The 16570-nt window shown below is 38.2% G+C and overlaps 1 long non-coding RNA gene across 3 annotated transcripts in view; it reads left to right on the forward strand.

Moving 5' to 3' along the window:
• The window catches only part of LOC135416786 (uncharacterized), a 47187-nt gene extending 44860 nt beyond the window's left edge, over positions 1–2327 (forward strand). For all 3 annotated transcript variants that reach the window (XR_010431771.1, XR_010431793.1, XR_010431784.1), the window contains one exon: positions 627–2327. This is a non-coding gene — a long non-coding RNA (uncharacterized LOC135416786). The remainder of the gene's footprint in view (positions 1–626) is intronic.
• Positions 2328–16570: the final 14243 nt, after the last annotated feature.

Consider the following 16570-nt stretch of genomic DNA (forward strand, 5'->3'; position numbering starts at 1 on the left):
TGGCATTATAAGCACTATGTGAGAAACAAACTGACTGTACTTTTTATAGATTTTTCAAATAAATGTATTTATTCTATCATAGCCCTTCACCTATGTCAGAGGAAATGGAGAAAGCTGCAATATTTTCAGACCTTAATTGCATTATCAGCGGGGCTGGAATGGTGTAATTACATACAATTACATTGTACAATCTAACACAGTGTGCTTTCCTTTGATGTCTTTACCACACTCATGACTGCAGAACCACGTTACAGGCTTTTTTATTATTATTATTTGATTTAATTTGGGGAGTGTTAACTCTGCTTCTGGATTGATTCTCCCATATGCTAGTCTGATGCAAATATGTTTCTATTGCATAGAAATATAAAATTGCTGTTTGTTATGGTGGTTCTGTTGTACCAATTGAGGCAAAAATCAAATTTCCAAACCACATTGTTGCATTTACAACCTCTATGCTGCATCTAGAGTGCAAAGAGAGGAAAGTAGTCAGCACCCCTGAGCCTAAGGTAGCCTTGGAAGAGCTGGAACACAACATAGTTCTGTAACCTAAATTCTGAGACCGCACGACAGGACAATGTGTGGCTGTTGTTGGATTAATTTAACTTCTTTTTTGTACTTTTTTCCAGAGTGATGCTAAAGGATTCAGTCTGTATCATGGCTGAATCTAGCACAGAACATTAAAACTGCAAGTGCGTAACAACTTCTCATGGATAAAGACACATGGAGTTATGTCCTGCACCCAGGTTGAATGTATTTACTTTCATCAGACCTGGAGAGTTGGAACTTGGGCCAATTTCAAGGAGTGACTTAAGCCATTCTGCAGTGCAGGGCTGTGACTCAGAAGCTGAATTGCCAGCATTCCCCTGTAAAGTTGGGAGAGGCAGCTAAAGAATATCTCCTTCCCTCCTTCTTCCCTCCCTTTATTCCTGTAGAAGATAACCAGTGTCTCAGGAGGCTGCCTGACTTGGCTTCTCTGTCTTGATATTTTCCTCTTGCCAGAGCTGGTGAGTCTTTTTCTAAAATGGCTGTTACCCTGTTGAAGGGAAGGGTGATCCTTTGTCAGGCTCTTTCTAGGTAAGATCACATTCAGTCAGAGTTTAGTGCATGAAATATGGGATGCTATCCATCTCTCCTGAAAGTTAGGTGTCTCTAGTGTAGTCATCTCTACAGTCACCCACTATATCTATGTATTCCTTACCAGTTCTTTGTAGAGTCAATGAAGAGAAGTACAGGCCTCGAAGTGTCGGTTAGCTTGCCTATTTCAATTGTTTGTTTTAGGAGGAAAGAAGTAATCTAAATGCAAGGCAAGGTTTATTATGCCCTGGAAAAAGTTGAAAACAATATAACCTGTCTTCTAACTCAGTGTTTCTCCTTAAATGACTTCTGTTCTTCAGAAGTCTTGAATTTGTTCCTCCTTCCAATGATTTTTACTCTTCTACTTCCTGAACTTCTGCCTGCATTTGATACTACCAGCCCTCCTAAAAAAATCTGCTTGAGCTCTCCTACTTTACAGCAATTTCTCCCAACTGCTCACCTATTCACTATTTCTGTCTCCTTCTTTCCCCATGTCCCAGACATCTGTTTCTTCACCAAGTCTTACAGCTGCATTTGAACACACTTTCAGATGGGCTTGGTGCTCCTGCAGTGTCAACAGTTAAAAAAACCCAAAATCTCCTCATCTCCAAATGTTAGATTGGATTCCTTATAGTGAATGAAGTACCCCAGCGACTTTGATTAGTTTCTGGAATTCCTCCTCCATTGAAGCCTGGGTTGCTTGATTCAGGTCTGAGGCACACTTCATTGTTCTTTTTCAAGGTAAAATGAATGTTCTAGACATGATCATGGACTGTTTGCACATTAGCTAAAACACCTCTGCTAATCCAATCAAATCTGGCTTTCCCAGTTTTGTCTCGCTCTTGCTGAATACCTGTTCTTTGACAAACAGAAAGAAAAAATGATCAAAATATTCAAGAACCATTTATTAACCGTTACTAATAAATATATTTGTGTTCACCTGCTAGCTATGTCTTTAAGCTAATTAGGCAACTTGGGCTTCATTTTATACTTAGTGTATTGCTCACTTCATGAGAGGCAACAGGTCCTGCCGCAGAGTCTCAGGGCAGCAGAGGCTTACCCTCCCTAAATCCTGACAGGGAATGAAATATATTAGTGCCCTTTTGGGGGGGTTTTGAGGGGTTTTTTGGTGGGTTTTGGTTTTTTTTTTCCCCATCAGAAGAAATTATTAGCCCTTGTTATCCTGAATCAAAGATTTGGGCAGTCTTTACCTTGCTGTGCATTAATAAAATGCAAAATTTTGTACGTGATAATCCTGATATTACACTCTTTTTTAGAAATACACTTTCATACGCTGTAACAGAAAAAATACTGAGCTAGAGCCACTTCCTCCAGTTACTGGGTTGAACCCAGGAGAGTACTCATATGGTCTGGCCATATGCAAGACTTCAAGTAGCATCAGAGGAAAAAGATTGAAAAACTGCTGATTGGAGTTGTTGCTATAATATTTGTGAGTTCCTGGACAATCAGATAACATGTTTTTTGCAGCACTTGATGACTTGATGATGTTCAGGGGGATCACTTGATCTACTTGTGAAAAGGAGCTTAGTTTGTTAGCAAACAACACAAGATCTTTGTGAGAAACCATGTTTGTGATTCGTATGAACTCACATACTTTCTCTCAGCCATGGGCAGGTGAATCCTCACAAAAAATGTGTGATACAGGTAAGGCTTTGAAATTTGCAGCACGACTTATCTCGAAGTTTCTATTTAGAAAATCACTTTCCAATGCAACAGCTCAGAGTGAGGTGCCCCAGTCAGCTGGAGTCCATGGAGTCTTTGCAGGACACTTTTTAACGTAGTCATCATGTACTGTATTGTGGGTGAATTTTGTTATTAAGCTGTTCTTACTCCTGAGATCTCGCTCCATGAATTAATTTATGGAATTTCTGCTCTAACTTTTACTTCACAGAAGCTCCAATAATAAAGGTTTCTTTACAACACCAAATGTTCAAACTGATTGCAACTCTTTTAATTTGCCAATATATGTGTCTAATTTTCTAGGGATGCTGTACCTCACAAACTAAAATAACTTTGTTTACATGTGTATGTATTTACATGTGCAGTAACCAAGGAGCAAAAGTAAGAGAAACTTGATGAAGAGAAGATGGTTTTATGAAGAATCAAATCTATGCACTCACTCTAATTCACATTCTCAAGTCTGAAAATAAAATCTGAAGCTTAATTGTCATGGTAGTCTTCCTTCCTTACCCTTGTTGCCATAACACACATCTGGCAGACAGGTGTGTGTTCTCAATATCTGGGTTTTCCCAACATGCCTCAGATCAATCTCCCAGGATGTTTAATCACTGTCAGTATAGTCAGGCTCCATATCATCCTCAACAAAAAATGTTAAGCTTATTATCTGGTGTTTATTTTTCACATCAGCTTTGAAGAACGTTCAATATACTGAACTTAGGTAATGCCTGTGCTTTCTGCAGCATCAATAACATATCCTCAGAGTAAACACTAGATGGTGGAAAAGTCAAGTGCAGATTAGGAAGTGTTACAGATGCCCAAGAATACCAGTTTTTTCTCCCTACATTATTTATTTATTTGGCAAATTAAATTATTATGATGATAATGCATTTTGACTGCAAAATGACCACTTGATTCTTCTTGTTTCTCCCACAAACTCTCACTGCTACTTTCGTGTACTCATCAGTGTTAGATGTGATATACAGTGAAGATTTATTGCTGGTTTTCATAATCAGGACATCACTTCTAGGCTGTATACAATGCTGGCAGACACAAGCAGCTCTAGGACAAATAGCTCATTCTACAGAAAAAGATTCTATCAGATTTACTTCTGGCAGAAGAAATTACTAGAATTTCCATAAATGTAATAGGGTGAAAAAGTAGGTCCACCATTATAAATATAGAAAGCAGCTGCACTGCAGAATAAAATTAGATGTAGGACTTACTACTCATTTTGTTATATTATTCTAGCTTTTTCTAAAGAGGCTGCTCAAAATATAGGAGTGTTTTTATCTATGTAATCATTGGATTCCCTCATTGCATGTGACAACATCAAAAAGTGCATCTATATTAAGTTGCCTGCAGGAAGAGGTATCAGTGTACAAAACATTTTAATTCAGTGGTTTTGTGTGGAAATCCAGCACATATCGGTGCTCAGTGAGAATCATGGGTGGTTTGAAGTTTAATTGAGCTCATTAATACTCTAGTAATGTTCAGTGCTTCCTGCTGTTTACAGTACACAGCTCAGAGGTACCAAAGAGATAAACATCAACTAAACAATACAGTGTTATTGGAGTGAAAATATCTTTTACTAGTGAAATCTGGAAGCTAATGGTACTAAAGGCACAGGTCTTTGTACCACACAGAACCAGCAATAAAACTTACATCATACCCATTGATACTATCCCTATGGTCATTAATATACAGGAATTTCCCATAGAAGAGTTGACAAACTGTATTAACTTTGAAAGATCTGTATATGGTTGGTCAGTCTTTTGTCTGTATTTTGGTCAAGATACAAACATAGGAGCTACATTCAGAACAAGTCTGAGATAAAGTTGCCTATAAACTTTTCTCCATTTAACAAAGATCTATTTTATTTTATTTCACTACAACAGTATAAACTACTCTTTTATTTTGCTAATTTATCATTCCTCAAGCTGCTAGTAGTAGTTTTTAATCAGTTGGTCCAGGAGTGTAACTCAGCAGATTCTTCCAAATGACATATCCTGGATTTATCTTAATACTTCTGCTTCTCATTGTCCCATAAATTATTGAGATTTCAGGCTATTCCCACTGTATGTACACCTATTATGTCACATGCTCTCTGGCATTTTTGGACTCTCTTTTTAATCTCTTCCTTAATTTAGGTCTCATGAGATACAATTAATGAATTTTCCTTAATGGTAACAGAAACAGGAGAGGTCTTGGCCATCTTCCAAGTTTTTCCCTATTGTGCTAAGGTAGTATCTGCTTTTACGTCCTTTCCCATTTCTCCATAAAGGCAGCCTTGTTTTCTAATTTCATCAGAATTCATTACACAGAGAAGAGATCAGGTCCTTTGAGGTGGCCTTTCCTGTCATTTGAGTTTCTGTCCTTCCTGCATAAGACTAGATATTACAAATTGGAAATATAGTCCAAACTAGTGTATTAATAAGTCCCATGAGTGCTTTTATGCATCTTTACAGAATAATTGGCCAGCAACTGAATGTTCTTTTTTTAACCTAGTGCTGAATTTGATAAATTTATTAAAAATTCTTGATTATTTTTCATGAATGTAAGCAGGGAAGCAAAGAACCTACCAGTTCCATGTAATAAATTACACTACAAGAACTGAAACATCTGTTGCAGCTGTCAGATTTTACCACTGTAAGAAATGAAAAAAAGGGAGAAAACTCTGAGGTTTGCCTACAGCAGCACTGCTGGTCTATACCAACCTCAGTCCAACACTCCCAGTGTAAGGCAGTCAGCAGCAACCACTGCACTAGAAGCTGCTCTGCTCTCATCTTACTGGCTCAATTTTAAGAAAAGAAGCAGGGAAATTGTGTTTAAAGTATCGACATCACATAATCAAAGGCAGGATTAAAGCATTAGCAGACTATAATGAACAGTGCTTCATAACAGTCTGCACCGTCTCTCAGCAGTACTTTCTAGGACACTGTTGAACAAATTATACTAATGCTACTGAACAAATCAAAATCAGCATTTGAAGCATAAGTAGATATATGAAGGTGATCCCTTTGCTGAGTAAACAATTGTATCTGATTAAGAAATAGTTACTGCACAGACCGAAAAATCTAGTAGTCGTCACAGAGGTTAGAGGAATTTATTGCAAATAATTTTGAATTTTATTAAAGACCAAGCTGGGAGAACAGTGGTTTGTTGCCATGTGAGGTTGATCACATACCCCAAAAGCTGTCAAGCACCAAACAAGCAAGTAGAATCATGAACTAAGAATAAAATAGAGAGTTGTTATCCTGGTATGTAACTAACTTGGCAAAAACATTCCCTCAAGAAGGGAGAAACCTTCTGATCACACCTGAACTAATCAAATAAAATACTTCATACCAACAACAAAGCTCCATCTCCTGTAATTGATTAATAGACATTCAACTGTACATAATTTACCTCCAAGCTAAGATACCTTCTGAAACCAATAAAGGACACTTCCAAGCCAAGGAACTTCAGGACTATATTTTTATTATATTAATGTTATGAATCATATGATCAGTGCATTTTAAACTGCCTATCAACCTCTGTTACTGTGTTTTGTCCTAGAGAAAAAGTTACACAATGTTTACATGCTGAATATCACTAACACAATGTATGTGAATTTGAGAATGGTAATCTTGCAGTAGATGTGTAGCAACATAAGACACCAAAAACAATCAAAGGCTTCTTGCCAAAGATATACTGAAATAGAAGTTCAGCATACAGTGTAGACAACAATATCTATGAGAAACTAAGTGAATTATGTAGAAATCCTCAAGAAACAGAGGCAATGACAGAGACAGTAAAGTGTCCTATCAAAGAGGATGCTTTTCCCCATAACATTCAGTGAACCTTTACCACACCTGACTACGGCATCAGCCGTCAGTCAGCTCAGCCACAGATCCTAAGTGAATCTCCTTCATTTCCATGATAAATAGTTTACTGTAATATTAAATATGGGGCCATTTGTCTACCAACCACCATTCCTATCAGAGTTCCACAAGTGCTTAATAATTCTCCATTAAGAGCTTTCCTTTAGGCTACTTGTGAAAAACACAAAGTCTTAGGTAAGTTCTGAGGATGAAATGCTGAAAAGCTCAGTTATCTGCGGAAGACCAACACAATAACACTTTAGATGATGCATTTACACCCCACTATTCAGCAGCTCAATATGCTTGTCTTTTGTGGAAATAATGGTACCTGCAAAGGAGTTTGACATTATATTGAGTAACTGCTAGTAACATTAAGGCCACTACTATGTGTGATGTAAATCAATGAGCGAGAACAGCCTGTGTATGGGTCAGACAGGATGAGAGCAAGAAATGGAAGCAGAAAGCATGCATGAAAACACAAGGCTGACAAAAATTCCGTAGATTTCTTGTAACCTTTTGTTAAGGTACTCTCTAAAAAAGCCGGTGATATCTGCATAACTGAGAATTTGAAATTCACTAGCCACTTTTTTCAGTGCAGGAATGAAAATAAATGGTGGTGTCAAATATGCACCTGTTGGCATAGAGTCCATCTGGCTAGCTTAGAGAGAGCTAAATTACCTCTAGACTGGAAAGAGGGAAAGTAAAAGATAAAAGGCAGAAATGCAACCATGTAAAAGTATGGACATATAGGAATGTGGAGGCACACAATGCCATGGACTCTTGAAACATAAAGGCAACATTAAGGGACTGACCAAGGCTGCAGAAAAGGTGGCTAAGCATTTGTCCAAACTGGAAAAAAATTTAACTTCTGGTAGCAGAAAAGAAAATATGAGCATTAAAGAGCAATTATACCAGGCCATTAAAAGTACATCTCACCACTCTGAGGCAGGAGACACAAGAGAAAATGGAAGGTGGATGTACTCCCAGATCTGCCTTGTGTTTATGTGGCTGCCAGATGGAAAGTCTGCGCATTGTCTGAATGCAGGCAATGAGGAAGGTTATGCAAGCAGTCAGACCAGAATATACAAGATACTTATGATGCTTTCAGTTACATTTGAGACTATGGTTCTGGATTTGCTGTCTCAACAGATAATGTGTCCCTTACAGAAGTTTCAGGATGCTCTCCAATATGCAGCAGTTTCATTGAACTGAATTAAGCTGAGTTGGCTGAGTATAGTTTAAAGAGATATGATAGAATTTACATGAATTTGTTACCAGAACTGCTTTGGAAATGTAGTGCATGTCCAACAAGACGTATCCTTGCTGATAACCTGCAACAAAGACTTTATGGATGATGTTTGATGACCACAAAACTTGTCCTGTTTGAATTTGGATGTGAGACACCACTTGAGGAAACAAACTGGAATGTTTGAGTTTCTTGTTCTTTCAGCAACTGGGACAATGCAATCTAGGATAATTTGATGAAGTCAGAAAAGAAACAGAAGTTTATTTAACTGAGAAAATAAAAACAGAACAGGCTTTTTAAACTTTGGCTTGACATTTTCATCCAGCATTCTGTACTATTTTATTTTGACTAAAAGATGACACTGTGTTGAAAAGGGTTTCATACGTCATTACAAATCTTTGTTGATGACAAAACATTCTGAAGAATAAGACTACTGTTGGGATCCAAACCAGATTATGAAACCACACTGACAAACAAAGAGGTGCATATGTCAAAGATTCATATTAGGAACAGTGGGTTAGAAAGCTTTCTTCTCAGCCAAGCTCAGTACAAAGGTATATTGCAAAAAAAGGAAATCTCCAGAAGGGAAGCTGTATCAAGTTCAGAGACATTACTCACCCACCCTGAGGATCCATTGGAGTCCTGTATAAATGCAGCAGCTACTGCTTGGGTTTCCTCAAGAGCTGTTTTTGGTGTCTGCAATGGCTGGACCTGACATAGGAAATTGATTTTTGGCAAGACATTTGTTTTAACCACAGCTAGTCATACAAGCCAAGCCAAATGTAAATTTTTCCAATCCAACATTGGAATTTATTAATTTTGAAATAACAGGAGGAAAATTCATCTTATGAAACTGACAGAAGTGAGGAGAAATATTTACTCTCGAGTCCCTCATTTGTTTGGACCACACAAATATAAATGTATTCTACAGCTGTTTAATCACAGCTTTCTCCATTTCATATTTCAGATTTAACATAATCAATTTCATAAAAATGTATCTAGTTGAATTTATTACTTTCATCCAGAACATTTTAATGGATAGATTAGTGTTAGTAGCCTATAAATCATGCCAAGTTTTTTGCCTTCAGTAAGAGTGTTGACCATGAAGAGAAAAGAGGTAAAATGAGTGGAGATAGAGGACAACACTGTTCTCGTGCTTTCTGTAGTTGAAATTCTTAGGAGAGTTTTCCTTTAATTTTTATACCAGAATGTAACAGAAATGTGCTTATACAAGTCGTCCCACAGGTGTGGTCCCTCTTTCAAGAAGACTGCATGGCTTAATATTGATACATTTACCACTGAATGATAGTAATAAATCTTTGTTTGCTTTCCCATCCCCTACACCCAAAATTATGAACTACACACCTATAAATATATGAACTACACACAAAATTATGAACTACACACCTATATTTTTCTAATGTTACCATTCAGTTATTTGGTTGATTGATTTGATTGGCTGTGAATTTTGTGGGCTCTAGGATGCCCAAGCAGCTTTGTGAGGGTAAGCTTATGAAAAGTGCACACAGTAGTTCAACAGAAGTTAACTGCAGAAGAAGGCAGTGTCAGACAGTGTCCTGTCCCTAAGTATCTCTCTTCCTATCTCCAGCAATATATTTTTTAATTTCTAGTAGGACCTCAGTACCAAAGATTCTTTGCTTCTGGTTTCATTTACACTGATAGTTGCTTCTTGTAAATTATTCGTATAAAAAATCCTGAATAGATAAAAAGAAGTGAAATTAAAAGCACTTTGCACCACTCACTGAGTAGCATTTTGTAGCGGTGGTTTCTAAAATCTGATTTCTCAGTCTGAATGAGATTATATTTTTTTTTTTTAGGACTCCATGAAAAATGAATATAAAAAACAAATTCAGGCATAGGATGTGTTCAGTGAAGACACTCCTCTCTTGAGTTGCCATGTAAATCTCTGCTTTTTAAGAAAGGTTTTGGGAGGTCTTTAGAGGTCTGCAGAGGTCTGAAAATTTATCACTGCCACATCCAAGGCGTTTTCTCAAGAATTAATTGATATTTTCGAAACTTCAAAATTTTTCCTCGGATCAACAAAAATTCTGCTGTAAACATCTTAAGTGAAGATCTGACTGCAGTAAAGCAAGCTGCAAGAAGAGCATCTACTTTCTGGTTTGTTGGTTTGTTTGTTTGCTTGTTGGGGTTTTTTTGCTTTGTTCCATGTGGTCATTTTCCAGATTTAGGTACCAGCAGTTTTACATTAGGTCACAGAATTATCTCTGCTTCCACCTCCAGAACATCCCATAAAAGGAAGCAATGAAAAATCAATGGGTTTCTTCTTGAAAAGTGGTGGTCAGGGACTTTGCTGGGTATTGGAAAACAAGCCTTAGCTACTGAATATTAGAAAACAGCTTACTTTGCTTCTTCCTAAAAATACAGTATTTTGACATCATAGTCAGAGGAGGAATAGCTGCAATACAGAAAACAAGTCATGTAAATGATTATTCATGCACACTGGAGCATGTGGATCTCAATGTGTGATTCCCCTGAATTGCAAAGCTCAGACAGCGATAGGAAACCTGCAGGGACAGATGTGTTGATGGTAACACTGAATGAAGAGGCAGTCAAGCAGCCTGGGCCTCTCAGTTAGTGCTGTGGATTGCCAAACTCACAGAGAGGTTGAAGGTGTTCAGAGCAAACTTATAGAATGAAGAATAGTAAGTACTTGTCTTGGTTCAAGATGAGTCTAGAGAAGTGTGCTTATTGTCATCTTACTTCTATATTAGAAATTCAGGCTTGAAAACTGGTAGTTGGAAGATTTTTTTGGTTCTGACATCTCTTAACAGTGTGTGCAAAGGAGAGAGACTTTTTATAGAATACTTGTGGTTGACAGTTTTATACAAGAAAATTATATTAACAGCCTGAATGAATAAGTGTTTTTACATAAGGAACTAATAGCCTTGCAACTGTTTCTCTGCAAAGTTAGAATACTTACATGCTTTGGAGTCAAGACTTTGGGTTGTCTTGTGCAAGGCCAAGACTTGTGGGTCCCTTGTGGGGCCTTTGTGGGTCCCTTCCAGTTCAGGATAGTCCATGATTCTATGATTCTATATCATAAAAAGTCAGTAACAGGAAGCTCAGATGTTTCCATTGTATAGAAAAGCACTTGTTTCAAAAATGGACTTTTCTTCCTGACCTTCTTTATAAACCCATAAGCTACCTAGACAAAAAAGTAAATGTGGGGGGTTTTTCTTGATTTAAATACTCCTTTTTCAATAACAAAAAAGCAGCCAAAATATTTCAGTGTTTGACCGATAACACTAATGTGTCTGTGAAGAAATTTCAATTATAGGTATCTTCAGGGGTAGAAAACAGATACACAAAATGCTTGAAATCTCTTACCTAGAAACACATGGTTGGTCAATGGCAACAAAACTAGTAAAATAAAGGATTTTTTGTTAAATTAAAATAAATACATTCACTGAAGACTGTGGTCCTCTTTTTAACAGTAAAAAGGAAATGAGTAAACACTTGAGTGATGGAGGGGGGAATCTTCAATGTATGTAGAAAATTCTTGGCTGATACCAGTTAAAATGGTGAAAGATATTATGCAAATGAAAGCATATGATCTTTCCATATGTTTTCAGGATCAAGACATGAGATGTGTTTAGGGAAAATAATTTTTTTAAACAGTTTATGGAGTTATTTCCTATGACAAAGGCACTACTGGAAATTATCCAAATTATTGGTGATCCTGAAATTCTTTTCCAGGTCATTCTCTTGGATTGTAGTGTGACTTTCTGGAATTTGCTTGCAGTGCATTGTGTCCTTCTTGAAAAAGTGGAGAAATCCAAAGGTGGAGGTAATTATAATGTCAATCTAGGTACACAATGCTGCTGTCTCCTGCTTTTCAGTTGGCACAAAATGTATGCTGCAAAGTTTAATGTTAATGCTAAGTGGTTAGAACCCAAAAGACAACCAGGTGATTAGGCTCAGTCACCATGGGTGTATGAAAAGCAGGTCCTGCTTGACTGGCTTGATGTCCTTCTGTGACAAGTTGACCCTCTTAGTGAATGAGGGGAAGGCTGTGGATGTCATCTACCCGGACAGTAAAGCCTCTGACACCATTTCCCATAGCATTCTTCTGGAGAAGCTGGCAGCCCACAGCTTGGAAAAGTGCACTTGTTCACTGGGTGAAAAACTGGCTGGATGCCCGGGCCCAGAGAGTGGTGGGCAATGGAGTTACATCCAGCTGGTGGTCCCTCACAAGGGGTGTTCCCCAGGGCTGACTGTTTAATGTCTTTATCAATAACCCGGACAAGGGGATCAAGGGCACCTTCAGTCAGTTTGCGGATGAGTTTGCAGATGCTTGCATCCAAGTTGGGTTGGAGTGCTGAGCTGCTGGAGGGTAAGAAGGCTCTGCAGAGGGATCTGGACAGGCTGGATCAATAGGTTGAACATGAAGCAGCAGTGTGCCCAGGTGGCCCAGAAGGCCAATGGCATCCTGGCTTTTATCAGGAACAGTGTGGCCAGCAGGATTAAAGCAGTGATTGTCCCACTGTACTCAGCACTGGTGGGGCCACACCTCAAATTCTGTGTGCACTTTTGGGTCCCTTGATTCAAAAAAGACGTGGAGGCACTGGAGTGTGTCTAGAAGCTGGTAAAGGGTCTAGAGCACAAGACCTGTGAGGTGCAACTGAGGTAATTAAGATTGTTTAGCATGGAGAAAAGGAGGCTCAGAGGACACCTTATCTACCTAAAAGGAGGTTGTAACAAGATGGGGATTGGTCTCTTTTCCCAAGTAATAAGCGATAGGACCAGAGGAAATTAATACAAGTTGCACCAAGGGAGGTTTAAATTGTATATTAAGAAAAATTTCTTCACCTAAAGGGTTATCAAGAATTGGAACAGGCTGTCCAGGGAGGTAGTTGAGTCACCAATCCTGAAGGTATTTGAAAGAAGTGTAGACGTTACCGAGTGGTAACTTGGCAGTGCTGGGTTGACAGTTGAACTCAGTGACCCTTAAGGTGTTTTCCAACCTAAATGATCCTATGACTTCTGTCTCAGATCACAGCTTGGATCAGGACTCAATAATCAGCTGTCAGTTTGTCTTCAGTACAGGGCTGGATGTGACAAGTCCACTACACCAGTTCCAACCCAGCATTCATAGGATATATGGCACACAGGATTTACTATGTACACTCAAAGCAGACAACACGGTCTGCACATAGGATTTACTGTATTCTGTGGTGGACTGAGTTTTCTATGAGCTTCTTAATCCACCTTTACTCTGTGGTTAAGTTAATGGAAATTATTTGTCACTCAATGTATTTAATTAGGTTTTGCTGCAGAAAACTGGGATGGTAAAAGTGCATATGGACTCCAAAGTAAGCTCATGGAAGAAAAATCTATCAAGGTCCATTACATTTAAAAACCAAATGTTTGGCTTAGAAAATTACCAAAATTCAAATTATTAGCTGTGGAGAGAGTTTTTGTTCTTGCTCTTTGCATACACTCTGCCAGTCATTTGCTTTTTAGCAACTTAGACAGGACTTGATTGAATGGACCTTAGGACTCAACACAATTGTTGTCCTAATTAATTGTCTTATTAATTAAAAAAGAATCTTAAATTAATTTTCATGTGCTTAAAAAGCAAGGGAGGTGTGTGTAATATCTTATCCTGTTTTGAAATACTTTAACCTTCCTGAATTTATCTTTAAAAAGGTATTATGGATGAAGATGAGCACCATGAATGCTTGGAAAAAGCAGTCACATAAAATGTTCAGATAAAATTATTCAGCATAGCAAGGATGAGGAGAGGATCTGAAAGAAGCATAAAAGTAATTTTTTTTTTACATAGCATGCTCTACGCCAGTTTTGCTGATCATGACAGATTAGAGAGACACAACAGACATGTCCCAAGGGTTTCTGTTACAAAACCTAAGTGCTTGCCAATCTTTGCCTCTGCTGAAAGGCAAAGTTCTCCTAAAAAAAAAAGATCTTTCTAATCGTATTTCCTTCCTCTTAGGCATGATCTCTGTTTCTGCCTGAAACTGCCCAAGCACTGATACCTTATTCCTCTAAAGAACACAGAGAAAGAAATGGATGTCCGTGCAGTATTTCTGTATGTTGTCTTATGAATGCCTTCCACATTTTGACATTTCATGTAACAAATGTAACAGGTGATATTTTGGCCTATAAAATGTAACTCTTGCCACTCATTCCTAACTATCTGATTTGTATTATTAAACTTTGAGATGGCCGAAATCAGTTGAGGTTAACTGCATCCTAAACAAGGTTTATGCTAATTTATTTACATCTCAAATGCTACATATAACTAAGTACAAAGACACCAGCTATGTATCTTGAATAAGTGATAATTTTGAGGTAAAGAATGGCAGAACATGCCCCCTTCAAACCTTCTACCACCCTAAAACCACAGTGATTTACATAAAATCATGTAAAGGATTAACCCTGTGTATCTTGGACATGACCTTATTCTGCTCACTTTTCTTGGATTTGCTCCAGACAGATAGAAACTATAATTTTTCTTTTAATGTAGTATAAAATTAAAAAGTAAGTTATTTACATATTCTTGAAGTGAAACATCCTTTGTATAGTCCTGTATTTCTTCACTGGAAGTCATCCATCATTACACAAGTGACTACTTCTAATTGCAGGGATGCTTAAGAATAGGTTGCCATCATCTGTTTCCACCTGCATCTTAGTTTGGTACCAGATGAATCTTAGCTTGCTAAATCTCTCAGGTGTTTTTGATAAAAACAATCTGTTATTTCACTAAAGGTATCATAAGGTGTGTTTGGACCTGCCTTCCAATGTTTCTACTTATGATGAGGATGGAGGCATTGATCCATATTATTGTACAATAGATACATTTATTCCAAACTAATAAGTAATTCATCCAGGTCCTTCCCTTTTTCTTGTTATATCAATTTAATAATATTATGAGATTTCCAAATGCTAACAACAATCTTTTGAGACTACATAAATCTCTGCAGCATTTGCTTTGTAATTCCAGTTTCTATTTAGGATGTTTCACAGGAAAGCACTGTGAAGCTTTTATTTATGAAGTTATACGAGAAACCATACCTGTGTCTGTAGCACTAAGTCTGATGAGAAACTTGTTTGAACATGTCTTAGGATGGCTCTTTGTGGTCTCTTTGTAAACACGTGTTTCTTCTTCCCAACACCCCCCACAGCAACTGTTATCTCCCATGCAGGAATGTCCTGAGAAAGGTGTCCTGAGGTGTCCCATTGGTCCTTGTTAACCCCTTCCTGTGATTGGGTGTTCCTGTAAGCCCCTTGAGACTTCTAATTGGTTAACCTGTGATTCTCCCTAACCCTATAAATGTGACATCCCCAACAATAAACACGCTCTTGCCTCCTCTCCACGCCCGGTGTGCTGTCTCTGTGCCTGCCATGGGGCCACGTGGGTGGTGGGGGGAGGGGAGGGCACCTCTCCCCTCCAGGCTCGGGGCCTGAAAAACCCTGTCGCTGGAGTCCCCTTTCCCCGTCCTTTCAAGACGTCGGAATGGTTCTTCAGATGGAGAAGGAACCACAACTGGGCTCCCCCACGTCGAGGGTGGGGAAAGGGATCCAGAACTGGTGCCACCGTGTGAAGAAACGAATTTACTGAACTCTTCTATGAAGATAGGTGATTCCTAAGGCGCAGATGCGACATCTGTGTTCCCCGACGCCCCGAAGTCTTCCCCAATATCCCCAATCCGCCGTATGTGTCCTTCCTACTGCCTCCTGGCATGCTCTTTTAGATAAGCAAGTTGAGCATTTAGTTTGTATTTCCATGGTAAGATGAATAACAACCTTGAATATAATGGTTGTATCTTCCAAGGTCTATTGGTTGGTCTGTTTGTTCCTTTCTGCTCATCTGGAATGCAAGAGCCTGATTCTTTTTTACCAGATAGTGATGTCACTGGTTTTTTTAAACACCTTTTTTACTCGCAGAAGTGCACAGTGTTTGAAGGACTGATTATACGCATTTGCTTGGGTTTTTTAATCCACATTTTACTACAAGTCTGGAAATCTGATGAACCCATTGAATCTGGTGATCATTCCCCCAAGTACAGCAATAAAGTATCTGCTGTATTCATGCCCCACCAGTTCCCCACAGATCTGGAGTCACTCATCTTTCATCTTATTCTTTCATTTTTTCTAATAACAGCCAAAAAGCACAGCCCTTGTTTTATATTGACTCTGTATGTCAAGTGCTCACATGAGCAGAATGCATAGCAATAAGATCAGGACAGCTCCAAACAAAGCACAAAGATACAATTTTAGGCAGTTCTCTCTGTTTCCAGAGCCTTTTTATAGGCTGGTAGATATAACTTGCACATTAACATAGGTGCATTCTCAAAAAGTCAGAAGCATTTTAGTTTTGCTTTTGTATGTAATCTTGTGTAACATCCTTTGACTTTTGCTCATTAAGCAACCATTTCGCTAAGAACAATGAACATGTTACTTCCAGGAAAAATAAAGACATTCAAAAAATGGCTATATCAAGAAATATTACTTTCCCTGGTCCAAGGTTAGATAATTTCCATGTTTTATATGCTGTCCTAGTCTAGTTCATTCCGGTTTTGTGGGAAAGAGTATCAGCTCATTGATTCACCTTTCCTTATTCTGCCAACACTAAGATTAATGAATTTATTATGGGTCCAACTATCTTCATAATTATGCTTTAGTG

The sequence above is a fragment of the Pseudopipra pipra genome, chromosome 1 (genome assembly GCF_036250125.1).
Source record: "Pseudopipra pipra isolate bDixPip1 chromosome 1, bDixPip1.hap1, whole genome shotgun sequence".
NCBI classification, from domain to species: domain Eukaryota; kingdom Metazoa; phylum Chordata; class Aves; order Passeriformes; family Pipridae; genus Pseudopipra; species Pseudopipra pipra.